Here is an 18,110-nt window from a genome sequence, read left to right as displayed (position 1 = left end):
AGGACCCTCGGCTGGAGGGCCTAAGGATGGATAACTGGTAACCGCCAGTGCAATGATGGGTGTAGTTGCTTTGCTAGGGCAATCCGTCTAGTTGGTGGAGTGCCCATAGATTTTGCATGTAGCGCAATAAAAGTTGCTGAATCCCCCTTTAGGAGCTGGGGAAGATTGTCGATGTTGCTTGGATTGATCAGAGGGAGGCATTGCAGCAACTCTCCCTTTAGATCGGCACTGGAATTCCAAGTGCCCTTTCCTATTGCAATGGGTGCATATCGGAGGGTTAGAAGAGGGCCCATTCTTTAGTTGGGCTTGCACTGAAGTGTGACCAGAAGGAGTTATCTTCCTACTCAGAGAACTGGCGGAAGGATGAAAGGTATCCCAATCATCCGCTAAGTGGCAGCACTCAGCGAGTGTCTGGGGGCGCTTTTCACTTAGGTAGGTAGCAAATGAACTTGAGGTGCAATAAAAGAAATCCTCCAACCGTATGCATTCTAGAAGGTCTTCAAAAGTTGTGATTTCAAGGGCATTTAGCCAACGCTTAACAGCCCGAGTCTTGTGATAGGCCCAATCAGCCCAAGTTTGACCTGCTTCTTTGGGTAGGGTGTGCCAACGTTGTCTCCAACGCTCAGGAGTGATTTTGTAGGCTTTGATGACCGCTTTTCTGACCTCTTCGAGGTCTCCCTGATCACCATTGTCTAAGGAGCAAAAAGCGAACCGTCCCTTGCTGCTCATGTGTTTAGCATGGATCAAGGAGTTCTCCGCTTAAGTGGGGTCATAGTTGCTGAAGATTCATTCCATTTGTTCAAGCCATGCCTCAGGTTCTACATCATTCCACTTCAGGATTAGTGAGCTCATGCTATTAAGGGTGGAATTTGAAGGTGCTGTAGCAGGATGCTTGGCCCTATGTTGGGTGAGTGCCATGGCACTCTCATGGCGGGACCTTTCAAGCACTCAAGCACTAGCTCATGATTTCACTGGCTTTCCCTTTCTTGTCTTTCCAATTCAGCAAGAGCTCTTTTCTCCTGGGCCAAGGCTAGTTTAAACTGTCATTTATTTTCTCTTCTTCTTAGTGGCAGCTTCTTTCTCTTCTCGTTCCTTCTTAGTGGCAGCTTCTTTCTCTTCTCGTTCCTTCTTAGTGGCAGCTTCCTTCTATCTCTTCTTCTCAGCAGCAGCTACCTGTTCATGGACCCATGTGTTCAGTTGATCCCCCTGAGGTTCATCCCCTTCCCGATTTCCAGGAAGGTCTTATAGTCTTCGGCAGACATGTTGCTGTGGTTGTTGTGGGCTTAAGGTTCCAAGCAAGGTACGAAGCAGGTAGGTGGTGGACTGTGCAAGCAACTGCACGGAATGGAAATGGCACTCTGCTTTTGGCAGGGTGCAGTTATGCAATGGTGTGGGCCAGTGGGTGGCACCACTAGTAATTGGGAGTGACCCTTTGACAAGGTGGTACTGGCACTAAGTGTGAGGTCGTTCTGGAGAACTAATAGGTGATTCTGCAGGGCAGAAATGGATGGAACTGGGCCGGACGCTAATCGCAGTAATCCGGGCAAGGGACTATGAATACTGTGCAGTACTCCCTAATAAAAGAGGTGGCACTGGAAGCGTTCCTTGGAGCGAGTAGGTGGCACTTGAGGGCCCAATGGGGTTACCTGAAGTGCAAGTAAGGTGAAGGATACAGTGGTGGCACTCTGTACCTAGAGGCACAAGTGCAGGTTGTGTTATGATACACAGTCATGGGGGTGACACTTAAGGTGCCGTGGTCTGGGTGGCATTTATGGCATGGATGGGTGTGGAAACACGGTGCAAACTTGGCGGGAAGTCCAAAATCTGTGGGCACTCAATGTACGGTGAAACCATGTAATCACTGCCATAAAAAAGGGCATTCAGAATCAATGTCAATTTAAGGGGGGAACTATAAAGCAGCACCCTTCTAAGCAGTTACCACTGGGCCAGTTATGCAATAAGCACACTGGTGGGAACACTCAAGGTGTGAATTTGTGATAACACGGCCCAAGTGACGTAAATGATGCAGACTTGGAGCAGGCACTCAATGTGTGGTGAGATCACAGGTGAAGTCATTAAATTGTACAGTGATCATGTTTGTGTGAGAGGGAAATACGTCAAGGCTGTGGGATAGCTAATGGCTGCTGACAGCTGACAGATTACTCAGAATGGTGGTTCATAGAATGACAGGTAAGGCCAATGAGTGTGTGTGTGTGTGTGCAAGACGGCTCTAGCAGCCAAAACAAAAGCAAATGTATGCGTGAGGTGAGACAGCAACTCTCGCTGCCAAACCAAACCAGATGTAGTTCACTGTGTATCGGTTTATGAGATACACAGTGAACTACAAATCTATTCTGCTTGAAATGGTGCATGAGCGTATGTTAAAGGTATTAACACTCAAAAGTGCAAATGAGAAATTTGCAGTGACTAGAATTTTCAAAATCAAAACATTAATTCTCCTACAAGCAAATTTGGGCTTCAGTGAAAATGGCTTGGTGGTTGCGGAGTCTGCACTCAACTCTGTCACTACCAAATAAGCGTTGCCTTGGTAATGGAGTAGGTTGCCAGATACGACTTTCATAACTAAGCAGTTTCACAAAATTTCCGCTACACAGGTAGAGAGAAATTCTGCACTTTTCTCTCAAGTTATCACTGTTCACTCCCTAGGTAAATTCCTGACTAGCTGAGTCATGCAATTTGCCAACATGCAGTAGCAATAGTTCCTGGCTAATCTACCTAAATGGTAATGCTACTACCTGAGCGGAATGAATGGAATTCTTATCTTTGAGGCCAGCTCAGTTCTCATGAATGCATGCAGTATAAAATTCTGGAATTTACAAGTTCCTAGTAATGGATTTACGAACATCAAACGTTAAAATGGGTACTTATGCTGTATAACCTTTGTCCAACTGCATGCCCATAGAATGTAAATGGATTTACATTAATTGGTTCATCTCCATTCAGCAAGTCTAGCCTAGCAGTGATTAATTAGCTAATTGCTAGAAATCATGGTGGATTGCAGGTTCTTAACTTTGGAGATGACACTTCTAACTGGGAACCAACACGTTTGTGCAAGAATGAATGCTCAAGTAATGGAAGGACTCAGGAGAGAAATTCCTGGTCTAAATTAATTCAATGCATTTACATTAATCAGAATAATCAATTACAAAGAGCCATATACACTGGGTTCTTGGCTCCTTTCAAACTAAATTATACAATTGAGAAGGTTAAGAGTGCCATTCAATAAAGACTCAAATATGATGAATAACACCATGAATAGCTTGAATGATGGACGTAGGGGCATGGTGGGGAAAGGAGGTACTACAGCAGTTCCCACACCTTTTATTATTTTCTAAAGCAAAGATCCTTGGTTGCAGAATAAATGGGCTCTCAGACGAGTGGGGACTTTTACATGTGGCACTTTAAGGTAGCAACCTGGATGGCGGGTGATTGGCCAGACAAAAGCCTTAGAGTGGTTGCTCGGTGACAAGGTAGCACAGTGGCGTGTTACTGGGTCAGTGGTCTGTCTGCTTCTGCCATTGTTGACCCCAGGTCGTCCTTATATGACCTCGGTTTACTGCTGGTGTTCACCGCCCTGGGCAATTCAAGTGTCCTGTCTGTCAAGGGCGATTCCCGTTAATTCCTGCTGCAGGCCATTCACGTGGGCGCCAGTGAAGGTAGGATTCTGTTTGGGGAGAAGAGTTTTTCGCCCAGCAAAGTCATGAAAGCAGATCAAGGCAAGCGCTTTGAAGACGCTTAGCGAGGGAAAATACTGACGCTGACGAATTTAATTTCAAGTTTTAATGAAGAGTCTTAGTGTCTCCCTGTCTCTCTGTGCTGTTTTTCTAAAAGTTGATACAAAGAAGTGATACTTCTAGCAATATATATATATATATATATATATATATATATATATATATATATATATATATATATATATATATATATGTATACATACATATATATGTGTGTGTGAGTGTCAGTGCGCATATGCGTGTACTTGCGCGCGTCAGTGTGTGTTCCTGCTAGTAACATAATATACTCTGAAAAAAAGCAAAAATAATGGGGTTGGTTACAAGTTAGAAATCCTATTCAGATTGGTGAAACCCAGCTTAATTCTCCGCCTAATTTTTAGCAAATACGTACCGGTACGATAATTACACTCCTAAATTTTGTTGCATGCCTACTCCCAACGAGTAATTTTATTTTTTACAAACTTTAATTAACGTTGGTGACATTATGGGAAGAAAAAATAATCGGTTTTTGCTGTATATTGGATAAGAAGAGGGTGCATTTTGTAGAAACTCTTATATATGAATGTTTCAGGTAAACTGAGTTCTTTTTAAAATTGAGCTTCAAATTAAGTTTTTGAGGCTGCCGCTTCTTGCAAATGAGTTAGGGCTTACCAGGCAATAAGCAGTTGTTTATTTGTCCCTGTTGGGAAATGGATATTCGTATCGCTGTAGATTTTGAGCGTAGTTGCACCAGCTCCAGCTATCAAACTACACATTCCATTCATATCAGAGGTGCTTCATTGCCTGCAAATGAAAAGAAATATGCGTTAATGTGGAAACCTATGATAACATTGCATTCAGCCACCTTTCATTTCATAACTAGATTTGACTTTATAAGATGGAAAGCTTACATTTCCGGTGTAATGACCTTTGAAAGTTATACCAGTCGTTAGTTTACAAAATGCTTATCATTAACATTTGCTAGGCAACTCACAACAGACATGCATCTATTTCTGAACTAAACTGAGAGGTTACATGCTTTCAAATTTCGAGTTTCATGAAGGTCAACACCTCATTCTTCAAGCCAAAACCTTATATAACTTTAAATTAAAAATTGCAACTCTAGGTTCCCGATCACCAGCAAGTCTAAATAATTACATACCACACGCATGCATATAAGTACACGAGCACTAACTATTATTTCAACAAACACACTGGATGCTAATGAATGTGAAGTTTTCTATAAAGAATCACTAGACCCAGTGAACCGTCTCAGGACGGGATAATACCGCTGCCACAGTCCTAAACAAAAGCTTCACAATTTTCCAGTCAGAAGCTTGAGATCAGGCATACCAAGAACCTCCTCATTTAATGGTGAAACCTCCTACTACCAAGGTAATAAGTCTGTTGATATGTTGTTTCACATATGTTGTCAAGAAAGGAAACGTATACTGCTTTGTTCTAGCGCACGAAGTTTTCAAAAGAACTGCAAGTTTTATGGAACATTTTCCACCCTAAACCTCGGGTATACATGCGCTGTTCTTCGAATGCCACCCAGAATGAAAATCGAACGCTAAAAAACATAGCATGCGAGAATGCATGTACACGGTACAAGATATACAGAATGCGAGAATGTGTGAGGACATTGCAGTTTTCAACAAAAAGGGAGAGGAGACTAATAATGACCTTCACCAGCGATCGTCAAACTCGTACTGAAACATGAACTCGTGCGCAAAATAACCAACATGTTGGAATTCGCACGATTCGATATTCGAGATTAAACTCGCATGCTAGAACCGCACACATGGCGCAGATTCTCATGCGAGATCTCGCCAAAGCAGTAAATGGAACGAGAAATAGCATCGTGTACTCCCACCTTTATTGTTCTGAAATCTAGACTTTGGACATCCTTATTGCTCCCCGTAGGGAAGTAGTGCACTGCAGGCATTAATAAAGATTCTTTGCAGCATCCCTCCGGCCCCTACCCGTACCCCTTTCATTCCTTTTATTGCACCTCCGTTCACATTCGCTTTTTTCCATCTTACTTTCCTCCCTCTCCTGACAATTGATTCATAGTGCAACTGCGAGGTATTCCTCCTGTTACACCTTTAAAACTGTTTCCCATTCAGCTGAATAACCTCATAGGTCCCAGTGCTTAGCCTTTGACCTAAATTTCATAATCCATTCGACTACCCTATTGCTGTAATCCATTGGATGACAGAATTCATGTTGTAGTCTCATTACTGATGATACCCAGGAGCTTCCAGTTTAATTTAATTCAGTACTGCCAAGGCCTGAAAGTCTGCATTGCTATTATGCTAATATCATTAGCGATTAATTTCAGCGTACTCTGGTCTAAGATGATGACCTGATAACCAAAGTAACCAGGACCCTCAAGTTTTGTTTGTTGTCTTGACATTCTTGGGAGTTTTCCGGACATGATAATGTTGCTATTGGGCTTCGCTTGCAAGCCCACATTACTTATTCTCCCCTGTTTCATCTTTTGATAGAGAAATTACCGAATCTATCACTTTTGTGCTAGATGAAAGAGACTGGTATAACTCTACTAGAGTATATTCATACAACTTAAGAAAAATTGCGTTATTTTCAAGCTGTTCCTCCGTCGTCTTGGGTTTCATTCCAGGACACATATTAAAAATGATTTCCTGTGTGTGTGAGTGTTTATGTATTTTTTTAGCTACTATCTATCATAGCCAGGAGTAATTTAACGAGCTGACTGGCACTTGCTAATAATATACCACAAGTAAAAGGTTAACCAGCATCGGCGCTATCATCATTGTTGATTCCATGTTGTCATTGTTGTCACTGGTGTTGCAGATGCAATCACACAGTTAGTAGAATAAAACAGAAGATAGAATTTGGGCCAAAGGCCAAGCGTTGGGATCTATGAGGTCATTCAGCGCTGAAGCGAAAATTGACAGTAAAAAGGTCTGAGTGGTGTAACAAGAGGAAAACCTCGCAGTTGGACTATGAATCAACTGTTAGGAGAGGGTGAAAAGTAAAGATGGAAGAAAGAAAATATGAACAGAGGTACAGTAAAAGGCATGAAAGGAGTTGCAGGAGCCGAAATGACGCTGCGAAGAACCTTAAGTAATGCACCGCATGAGGTGCGCTTACGGCACTACCACCCAACGTTAGGACGTATTATGGAAAATATAGCTGAATCCATAACGCTTAGACTCCCTGGCGTGAGTTCTAAACGAAAATATAAAAAAATGTATCAAGAATCAAACATACGTAGTCGTAAGAGCATGAGTGTTGCGTTTATGCATCTATGTATCTCATCCATTACCTTGCCCTACTGGTTGTGAATAGCTTCTGGCCTCACTCTGTACACGAAAACACTCGTCAGGAATCAATAACCAAATGCATGGAGGCAAGTCAGCCGAACATTGGTCTGGTGGCGAGAGACCGAGAGATCGTCATTTTTTTTTTTTTTCTTGCGGGGATGCTGCTGCTACTCTATCGAGAATTGTATCTTATTACCGCAGATGATAACAAACGTCCTGCCTGCGCCCTTGCAAGTACCACTTCCCCTCGTGGGGCGATCTTGCCTCCTGTGAATTTTCCAGAAATCGAATCATTCGTGGATTCCGCTTACGTGCAGACGTGGCTTTCTTGGCCAGCAATAAACGCCATAAAAAAAGAAAGAAAAAAATCAGCCTGGTAACTTAATGAAGGCCTGCAAAGGGTAGCATCTCCGTTCCGTTTCTCAAGTGAGACGATCGGTTTTGCCTCAAAAATAACAACGAATTACTCGTTTTTGTTTCCTCGAGTGTACTTGGGATGACTCCCCCTCCCTTTTTTTTATCATACTTTGACTCGACAATTCTTGTTCCTTTGAATTGTTCTGGGAATTTACGTCTCGGTGGAAAAAAGAAACGTCGGAAATTATGAGCCCCTTTGTTGAAATCATAAGCTTGCTTTCATAACTCAATGAGTGTGTCTCATTATTTCTTGAATTAAAAAAAAAAAAATTCATGTTTTTCGGGGAAAGAATGATTTCATTAGATGCATTTTCTCCTGAATTAAATTTTCCTTCTTAGATATTTATTTGTTTTTATTATCTTGACCGCGACTTTACATGGAGATTTCTTATGTTTATCTTATACATTTACTTCTCATGAGTTGACTTTTAAACTTATTAATCGTGGCCTGATCCGGTAAAACAAGACAAGAACATAAAAGACAAAACCACCTAACAATTTAGGATCAACGAATAGTGGACGTGACGCTTCTTACAAATTTTTCTTTGAGACTGGCCGGCTTTTGTGTTTTGTTAGCTTCCTAGTTTCAGTTTTCAAACGGAATTTTCAGCGTGTATCCAGGAACGCGCCATTTCCGCATGTTTCATAAATGAAATGAGCGGAAAGCTTAGCACAGTTTTAAATACGAAATGTTCCCATTTGAAACTTCGTAGTATCATAGTTCATGCGGCGTGGACGCACAGAAATAATCAAGTGAAACAGACAAAAGCACAGGATCTTAAAAAGTGATGTTGAACAATAAAAGGAAATAAGATTACGAAAAAAAAAACGTGACCACTCCATCCGGGAAGAAAAACTGTTACGACTCAAAACCCACTAGAAGACGTGGAGTACGAATCCCTATTCAGTTGAGAAATGGGTGCTATAAAGATTGTCAACTGTGAAGTACACCATTTATGCAGAATAAATGTGGGAACCAACTTGAAGGACTCTGTTGTCAGGACGCACAGTGTACGTGGGACCTCGAGCAATTCTGCTGTGTGTGTATATGTGTATGTGTATATATATATATATATATATATATATATATATATATATATATATATATATATATATATATAATGTATGTATGTATGTCACATACATACACACACATATATATATACTATAAATATATACATATGAATTTTTACCACATCACCGTGACATTGTTTATACACAAACATTAAGCTACACGTTCATTTGATATCCAGTTCGTTCTATTCGTCACTAAATTCAGAGCCAGTTACCGTCGGAGGTTCGAGTCCATCAGGTGACTATCAGTTATCAGTTATATGTCCCCTTCGATATTACTTCCCAGGTAGAGAGAATTGGATATTAAAAGAAATTTGTAGCTAAATGTTATATATATATATATATTTATATATATATATATATATATATATATATGCGTGTGTGTGTGAGCATATTTCCATTTCATACAAGGTCCACTGATAATCACAACATTCATTGTACTCATAAGAAGGCTCTTCAGAGTCTGCACTTGTCATTATAAATAACATTTTACGTATTAGATATCAACAACAGTTTCAACTGATCTGCTTAAATGGAATACGTCATTAGAATACATAAAAAAGATGTAACTATTATGGATTCTCTCCTCAGGCTTCATTGTATTAGCATGAAAGTTGTAAACAGCCTCCCTCCGGCAAGTCCACTCGAAAATTATTAGTGGATTTAACGCTATACAACGGTCTACGTGTTCCAAAATGACTTAATCTGCGCAAGAATGTTCAACCAAATTAACCCCCCGGTTTTGATCTGGTCCTGAGCATTAAACAAACTACTGAATGTTAACATTTAGGAACGGGTTGAAATATAGAATTTAGGTCAAAGAAGCCAAGCACTGAGACCTATGGGGTCGTTCAGCGCTGAAACGGAAGTTGACAGAAAAAAGCTTGAAAGGTGTAACGGGACGAACACCCTCGCAGTTGCACTATGAATCAATTGTTAGGCGAGGCTGGAGAGTAAGATGAAAGAAAGAGAATATGAAAGGAAGTACAGTAAAAGGAACGAAAGGGGTTGCAGGTAGGGGCCGAAGGCACGGTGCTAAGAACATTAAGTAATGCCTACAGTGTTCACACGAGGTGCACTGATGGCACTAACCTCTACGGGGATGTTAAAATTTAAACTAACCCCTCATAACAGTGCTTGTTTCCTGTAACCGTCGTCGCTGTAACAGTACAAGCTAAGAACGCTTTCAGAACTGTTTAACTGCCTTGTGTTGAATTTCTAGTCAATCCTACCAGTGACCCACTGCACAAGTCAAGTATGTGAATTGGCATTCTCATTCGAAGCTTGGAAATAATGTTATAACCTTGTAAGGTCTAGGTGTCACGTTGTCACCACTTTGGACAATTTTTTCTGTTAAATTTCTTAGAGGTCATGTGATTATTTTCCTAAGGTAGGTAAAAATCCCCTCACACGAGACGAAACCATTAACAGTGACAACGATATTTAAGAGAATAGTCTTGGCGATATGCCTACTTCTCCAATCCCAATCGACGCTGACTTATTATTATTAACTGTTATAATTATAAGGCACGCTCAGATAACTGGCAGAAAGGGCTATACGAGCAACACGCGAACACTACTACATCAAAACTTTAGTTCAAGCTTTCCCTAGTGTTGCTTCAGCTATTTTTGTTTATCTTTATTATTGAGAGTTCAGTTGCTCTAGGAATAACACCAATATTAATTGGCATGTTCTTCATTATCACCGCTACTGCAGACAATAATAATTACACTTGCAACACTAACCATAAAAAGTCACTACTAAGCAATGAATTTAGCTACAAGAACGAAAGAACACGATACTATGCATAAATACTGCAAGGGAATACCTGAAAACAAAAATTTTTTGCCAGGAAAAGAAATGCTAGATAAATAAAATACACTCTTCAGGAAGAGGCACAAGAAGACGATTCCCAATGCACCCCGGGCTCTTTAGTGACCAGCTCGAACGTTGTAGGCCAAAAACGTGTTTCTTATTGCTTATCATTACAATGGTCGTGGTTGTTGGGGCGTGGAAGACTACAACCCCAGTTGGGTGTCGGGTCGGGGGTTAGTTCGCTCAAAGTACTCTCAACCGTAGTTTAAGGAGTACAGTCATCGCACTGCACTGGGGTATGGGTATGCAGGGGACGTACTCTTGGTTGGGGGTGGGGGCGTTGGGGTTGGGGACGTTGGGGGAGGGGAATGGAAGGAGGGAGGAGAAAGGTAGTGTGGTGAGAATGGGTGCTTTGATAGAAGAGGGTGCGGTGAGAAGAGAGGTTATTACAGAGGAAAGGGGGAGGGAGAGAGAGAGAGAGAGAGAGGCTACATGTCCTCTTCTTCCCTTTGCAGTTCAAACCCTTCTTTCCTTGACCCCCTACCTCCCTGGTCGTCTCCCCTCCCTCTCAGCCCCGTAACGTTCCTCACACCATCCTCCCACTCACAGCACCCCGTGATGTTGCTAGGGTTGGCAAAAGGAAGGTCACCTCTAACACGAAATAACCCTTTTCTGCTCACACTCCTGCTCCTACATGTTATAATCACCATAATTGCAGATAGATAGCACTTGCCCCTCAACGACGGGGGTGGGGTTGTATGGTAGGGGAAGCGAGAAGGGGAAATGAAAGGGTGGAGGAGAAGCGACGAATGTCGAGAGGAACTCTCTCTCTCTCTCTCTCTCTCTCTCTCTCTCTCTCTCTCTCTCTCTCTCTCTCTCTCGTTACGGTCCTTTAAACACCGACTAATCTTGGTCAATCCACACACAAGACGACAACGGCTCATGGAGAAGCAGGATACCCGCAGGCGAGATGCGAGAAGGCAACCATTGTTTTTGCAACCGATCCAGCTTATAGATATCTATCGTCTCCCCTGCCCCTTACCATGGACCCTGCCCCACCCCTCACCTAAACCCCATCCCCAACACTCCCTCCCTGCGCGCACACACAAACACACACACGACCCACCTTGAAAACTCCCGAGAAAAGTTTAGGGTAATTCTGCATTAGTATGATATGCAGAGTTTCTTACGCAACGAAGCGAAACATAGAGAGAGGGAGAGGGAGGAAGATTCTCGTTTCGACGAATCCTCAACTCGTTTCTCCATGTCTATAACAGATCAAGGAAACGCAGAGCTTGGCTGCATTATCACGTTGCCTCTTCTCCTACTGTGGTAATAGTAATATGAATTACCGTTCTTAGGTAAAGAAAGCTCCTCTTGTACTAAACACTTTTTCACATTCTCCCTTCCATTAATAGCGTGTTATTCTTCGGAGGGGTAATCAGTAATTTCGCCCCATTTGAAGGATAAATGATTTCAGGGATTCTGATGGAAAACACATGACGTATATAATTTATTTTATTTCTGTTTCTTATATGTGTGTGTGTGTGTGTTTTCCATCAGAATCCCTGAAACCACTTATCCTTCAATTGGGGCGAAATTAATGATTACCCCTCCGAAGAACAACACGCTATTAATGGAAGGGAGAATGTGGAAAAGTGTTTAGTACAAGAGGAACTTTCTTTATCTATGAAGGGTAATACATAACTATTACCACAGTAGGAGGAGGACCAAGAAGGGGCAACGTGATAATGCAGCCAAGCCCTACATTTCCTTGATCTATAATGGACATGGAGAAACGAGTCGAGGATTCGTCGAAACGGGAATCTCTCTCTCTCTCTCTCTCTCTCTCTCTCTATATATATATATATATATATATATATATATATATATATATATATATATATATATATATATATATATATATATATATATATACACTCAAGGATGAGGTTGCTAGCCTCACGCCCATACTTCTCGGTTCACTAAGTACCCAACTCCCCGCTGTTAGCAACGACCTCGTAAAGAGATTTAATGAAACATTAACATATCATTCAACCATCGCCAGGGATTCAAACCATAGTCTTCTTGCTAGAATTATGAACATGTTAACAACTACACCTCTGAAAGTTAGGAAGAATTTTTCTTATTATTGATTTTAGCAAACAAAAACAAAAAAAGAGCAAAACAAGCTCCTTGGTGTGGATTTCAGCGACTAATTTAGCAGGTGCGAGTGCTAGTGTGGATTAGGGTGTGTGGACATTAGCCTAGGAGAGAATGGGGTGTGAATTGGTTGATTTCGGATTGAGATACTTTTGTGTGTGTGTGTGTGTGTGTGTATGGGAAGATGTACAAGTTTAGCTGACATTAATGTAGGACTGTGTGTACAAGTAATTGCTCTTGTGTGTTTGGGTAAGAAAATATGTTTTCGGAGTACCTGAGGTCTGGCCGCGTTGGTTTCCGGCTGTGTTGGAGTATGTGTAAGTGAGACTGGGTCTAGGTGAATGTGCAAAGATTTCTGACAGGGGTGGAGACGCATGTGAGTTTGTGTGCGCGTTGATTCCATGTGGATTTGGAAGTATGTGCAGTTGTTTGTGAAACTACTTGTGAGAATGCCTGTCAAATTTCGGTTTGTGGTTGTATACGTATATTTGTAAGGTTGTGTCTGAATATGTATTGCAATGTGTGTGCACGTCAATATCATCTTGTGTGTGGGTGTGTACGCTTCCTTCTACCAACCCTTTGCGTCCTACGTCATTCAGTACTATTTGCCAAGGATTTAGAATGAGATACGAGAATGTTTACTATAGCTGGAAAGGTCAGGAGATTATCTGAAAACCGGCCTCTCTCTCTCTCTCTCTCTCTCTCTCTCTCTCTCTCCCTCTCTCTCTCTCTCTCTCTCTCGTCCGCTCCCATGTTTTGCTATAAACTTAGCTGCTTCTGTATTAATTCTCTCCTCTCTCTCTCCTCCATAGATACGACTTCCAAGCCTACGATATCTTAACTGAATTAGATACCCAAAGTAAGAATTTAATATATATATGTAAATATATATGTATGTATATATAATTTATATATATATGATTACGAACAAACAACACACACAATGTGCGAGGCACTAGCCTTCGCCATATCATATCCCAATCCAATTAAGACCCCATCTCTCCCCCTTTCTCGCCCTCTGTAGGTCGTAATATCCTTCGGCGTATCCTAAATCCTAGCAGGACACTCCCTGTCCCTAATACAATAAAAAAAAAAGAATCGATTTATAATGGGTAAATACTAAAATTTTCTGTGTAATTTTCCTTATAAAAAAACTCACAAAACGGGGATAAAAGCAACGATTTCCGGCGGAATCGAAGATGACTTTGTAATTCTGAAGCCGTTATGAAAAGTAATTGTCCGATTACCGTCTGTCTTGTTCAGGGCCCGGGGCTCTGCAGTTTTCGGGATGGTTCGATATTCTAGTTTCATTCTTTCTACCTGCAGCATGTGGAATCCGCTCAGTTTCCCTGAACCTTATAACCTCCTCTCTTTAAAATGGCATTTTAGGCAAATTTTTGTGTAGCTCACACCTTTTCTGACCTTTTCTCCTTATCGTGATCATCAATTTGTTGAAGGAGGCGGGGGGGGGGGAATGCCTTGGTTGCCCTATCTATAATTTGCCGGGTTAAGTATATCTTAGTTTAACCAGACCACTGAGCTGATTAACAGCTCTCCTAGGGCTGGACGGAAGGATTAGATTTATTTTACGTGGCTAAGAACCAATTGGTTACCTAGCAACGGAACCTACAGCTTATTGTGGAATCCGAACCACATTATGACGAGAAATGAATTTCTATCACCAGAAATAAATTCCTCTAATTCTTCACTGGCCGGTCGGAAAGTCGAATGCTGGGCCAATAGCTTGCTAGCCGAGAGCTCTACCCACCCCTCCAATGAAGAACTGCTGTATTTGCCGGGCGAACTGCATAAAAAAAACCAGGTGAACTGCATAAAAAAATGTGAACACTACTCCATTAACGAACGAGAATATATATATATATATATATATATATATATATATATATATATATATATATATATATATATATATATATATATATGCAGAGCAATAACATATCAAATTGTCCAAAGATAAATAACGGAATGATTTCGTTCAAAAAAGACAACCGCTCTTTTCCTTTTTTTTACGTTCAGGAACTGTTTACTTTGGAGAACCTCAATAAGGCTTAACTAAGTTATATAGACATTTCCTGTCGCTGTAATAGTTTATTCTGCCCTTATGGCTTGTTCGAAAATCAACACTAGTTTAATAACTGGTTATGCCTTATTTTCTGTTGACTCAAACTGATTGGAATAAAGCTGCGTATAATAGCTGATCTGTGATAATGGTTTCCTAAATTCCCTTGTATAAAAATTTTTCCATAGGAACTCTTATCGTGAAAAAGACTGTAAGGAACTATTTATTTCTCATGCAAGGAAGATCTTGTCACTAACTTGTCACACAAGTACTGGAAATCCTTAGGCTCGTTCAAATAGTTAAAGAAAGAGGTGGACCATTTAATTTACCATACTGACAAAGAATTGGCACCAAACACTCTTCAATTTCGAGTTGTTAGCAATGATTCATGGGAAATCAACATTTTTTAAGGTTCGCCTATTTATTAAAGAACTAGTAAGCTACTGTGCAAATCCCGTACAACAGTGGTTATTCTAGGTGTTAGGGCTAACGACAGTAAAAGTCAAAGAAAGTAGCCTTAAATTTCAGACTTGATTTACGTTCCTCAGGCCTTCCTTTCAATTCTACCTAATTTAATTCCCTCCGCCTCCATATACTTCTGTTTAAAGCCCTGGACAATTTCACGTGCTGCCTTTAGTTGCCTAACGTTTTCTGCTAACCTATATTGTTCTGTACCTCGGGTCCTGCGTAGCCAACACTAAATTTCGAAACAGGACCCCCCCAACTTCCATATTTGTGCAAAGCTTCGCCAGATTCAACGGAGCCATTTCAACATTTACTTGAGGGAAGGGTGTGGGTAAGTCAGTGAAATGGCTATTTATGGACAATTAATCTACAATGACTATCTCCTACTGCAGCTGTTACATCTGCCATGGAAATTGATGTGGAGTGTTCTAAATTATGCTATTACATTTCATCTCTTCGTTTATGACATGAGTACTATCCATGAAACATCCTTTGTAAAAGAAATGTTTAAGTCATCACATGTAGCAACTGCACCATGAGCAGCTATAAACATAGCCGTTTAACCTTCTGTTACGTGTGATCCGGTCATTTTCAAAAAATGCAAATTGATAAAAAAGGATGTCTACCGTCGGTAAAAGCTTGTGCATATATGTTTTTCTTATCCTCAAGTGACTTCAAATCAGTTTTGAAGCGAAGAAGCATAACAAATTATAAATGGCCACTTGCACCTTGTTCTGTCTGCTGTTCTGTTACCTAGTTTCTGTCAGAACTGAGGCTTCAGCATGTTTTTATGCTGTACGCTTAGTCAAGTTAGAACCCAAATATTGTGAGGAAGCATCAAAATTCCAAATCTCGATAAATCACGGGTTTTAGGAATACTGAAAGCAACAACAGATTCGCCACCTTCACTTCTCTATGATACAGACATTTGAAAGGATAGTCAAATATTAAATGTTACCAAAATTATTAAACAGATGGAAATAATCGGCAAACAATAGTAAAGTTAACAAGACAGATTCATATGCCCCATATAATATGCACAAGAACTATTACAAATAGAGGAAGACACCGACTGCCGTCACACAGAGAGCCTCTGTGAAATTCTGCCACACGTCTACCTATACTATTACCTCCGCAAACCTCCGGACATCTCAAGCCTACCCTTCCATAGTTCTCAACCAAAAAGGTCTGTCTTCTAACTCCTCTGGTGCCCACAGAAACCCAGTTTACACTTCACCTTCATATCGAAATTACTTTATTTCTCTTTTGGTTTGATTTTTAAACTCCTGGCATCTAACTCCTAATATTCTTAAAACTTGATACTCAAAGTTTTCAATAATGTTACACTGTCATACCACGATTCATGCCTGAATTTATACAGATTTTACTTGACATACAATCTTACTTTTTCAATTCCAGTCTATTTAGATGACCTAATATTTGACTTGCATTTTTTAGAAGTTCACTAAATTCCAACTCATGAGATACAATTGTTCCTAAATACTTAAGATTCCGATTCAACCTCGTTAATCCTTCCTCAGCCTAAGTTTACTTCATCCCTTTGTACATACTGTACCCACATTACCTTTTTCTTAAGATTTATTTTGAGTCCAATCCCTCTAGATATAGGATCCATTTTATTTAGCAAGCTTGTAAACCATTATTGGAGTATGGAATGGAATGGAATTGAAAATAGTTTTTAGGCCAAAGGCAAAGCACTGGGACCGTTGAGGTTATTCAGTGCTGGAAAGCAAATTGAGAGTAAACAGGTTTGAAAGATTTAACAAGAGGAAAACCTTGCAGTTGCACTATGAAATACTGGTGAGGAGAAGGTGGACAGTAAGATGGAAGAAGAGACTATGAATGGAAGCACAGTAAAAGGAATGAAATGGGTTGCAGCTGGGGCCGAAGGGACGCTGCAAAGAACCTGTAGTATGCCTACAGTGCATCGTGCAAGACGCACTGGCAGCATTATCCCCTACGGGGATATTTGAGTATGCATCATCCACATATTCCTGTGTCAGCTTTCTATCTAAACCTCGACTGACGCTGACCACTTATTTCATGTAAAATCTATGAGAATGGCAAACAACCACCGTGAAACAATCCCCTTAGCACCCCACTATTTAATGCAAACTCACTTTAATGGCCCCATCAACACTGTCAGACTTCGTAATTTTAATTAGCTTCATAATTAACAAGAATGCCATATTACTATTAAATTGGACCTTATGCCATCAATTGTATTCAACAAAATCCATCCTAAAATGAATACCACATTCCATCAATTGCTGCACGAAGTATTTGATCTGTGCAACTCCTGCCTTAACCGAAACCAGTTCGTTCACCTCTACGATTTTCATTTCTCCAGCCAATGGAGAGTAAGCATACGGACTCTTCTTTATGACGAACTTAAAAGTTCAATATCCTCAAAACATTCACTCAAATCACCTTAGCTATAAAGTTCCCGTTCCCAGTTATCAGGATTTACCTCATGCCATAGTATATAAAAGAGTTTGTGTACAAAACACTTTTCCAGTTTAAAATCTGAAGGATTCCACCATTCCGAAATTGTTCTTACCAAAGTTCATTCATAGTTTCCATATGAAAACTAATGCTCATTCGTCATGCAATTAGGAATTTATCAGTGTCTGGATAGCAATCTAACAACCTCAAACCTTCATAAAATACCCAGCATTCTCTTCAGATATACTTTACCGATCTCTTCCTTTCAGGGATTTTCCCCTCTTTCACCCATGGGTACTTAATATTTCCGTGGACTACCCAAACACCTAATACCACTTTCTTCACAGAAGGTTTTTCCAACATCCCCTGCCTGGCTGTAGTATTTTGTCTTGGACTTTAAAATTTGTCCATGACCCTTCTGATTTTGTCCCTTACTATATCCGAGGTCTCGTCCATTAAAGATTTTAGTTACCCTTATTCTAGTACTCGTTTCCAGCGGACTGTTACTTTATTTAAATTTTAGATAAATAGTCTGCCACAAATACTTCCTAGACAGCCACTAACACTTTCTAGAAACGAGATTG

This window comes from Macrobrachium rosenbergii, chromosome 2 (genome assembly GCF_040412425.1).
Source record: "Macrobrachium rosenbergii isolate ZJJX-2024 chromosome 2, ASM4041242v1, whole genome shotgun sequence".
Classification (NCBI taxonomy): Eukaryota; Metazoa; Arthropoda; class Malacostraca; order Decapoda; family Palaemonidae; genus Macrobrachium; species Macrobrachium rosenbergii.
Note: the sequence above shows the minus strand (reverse complement) of the source record.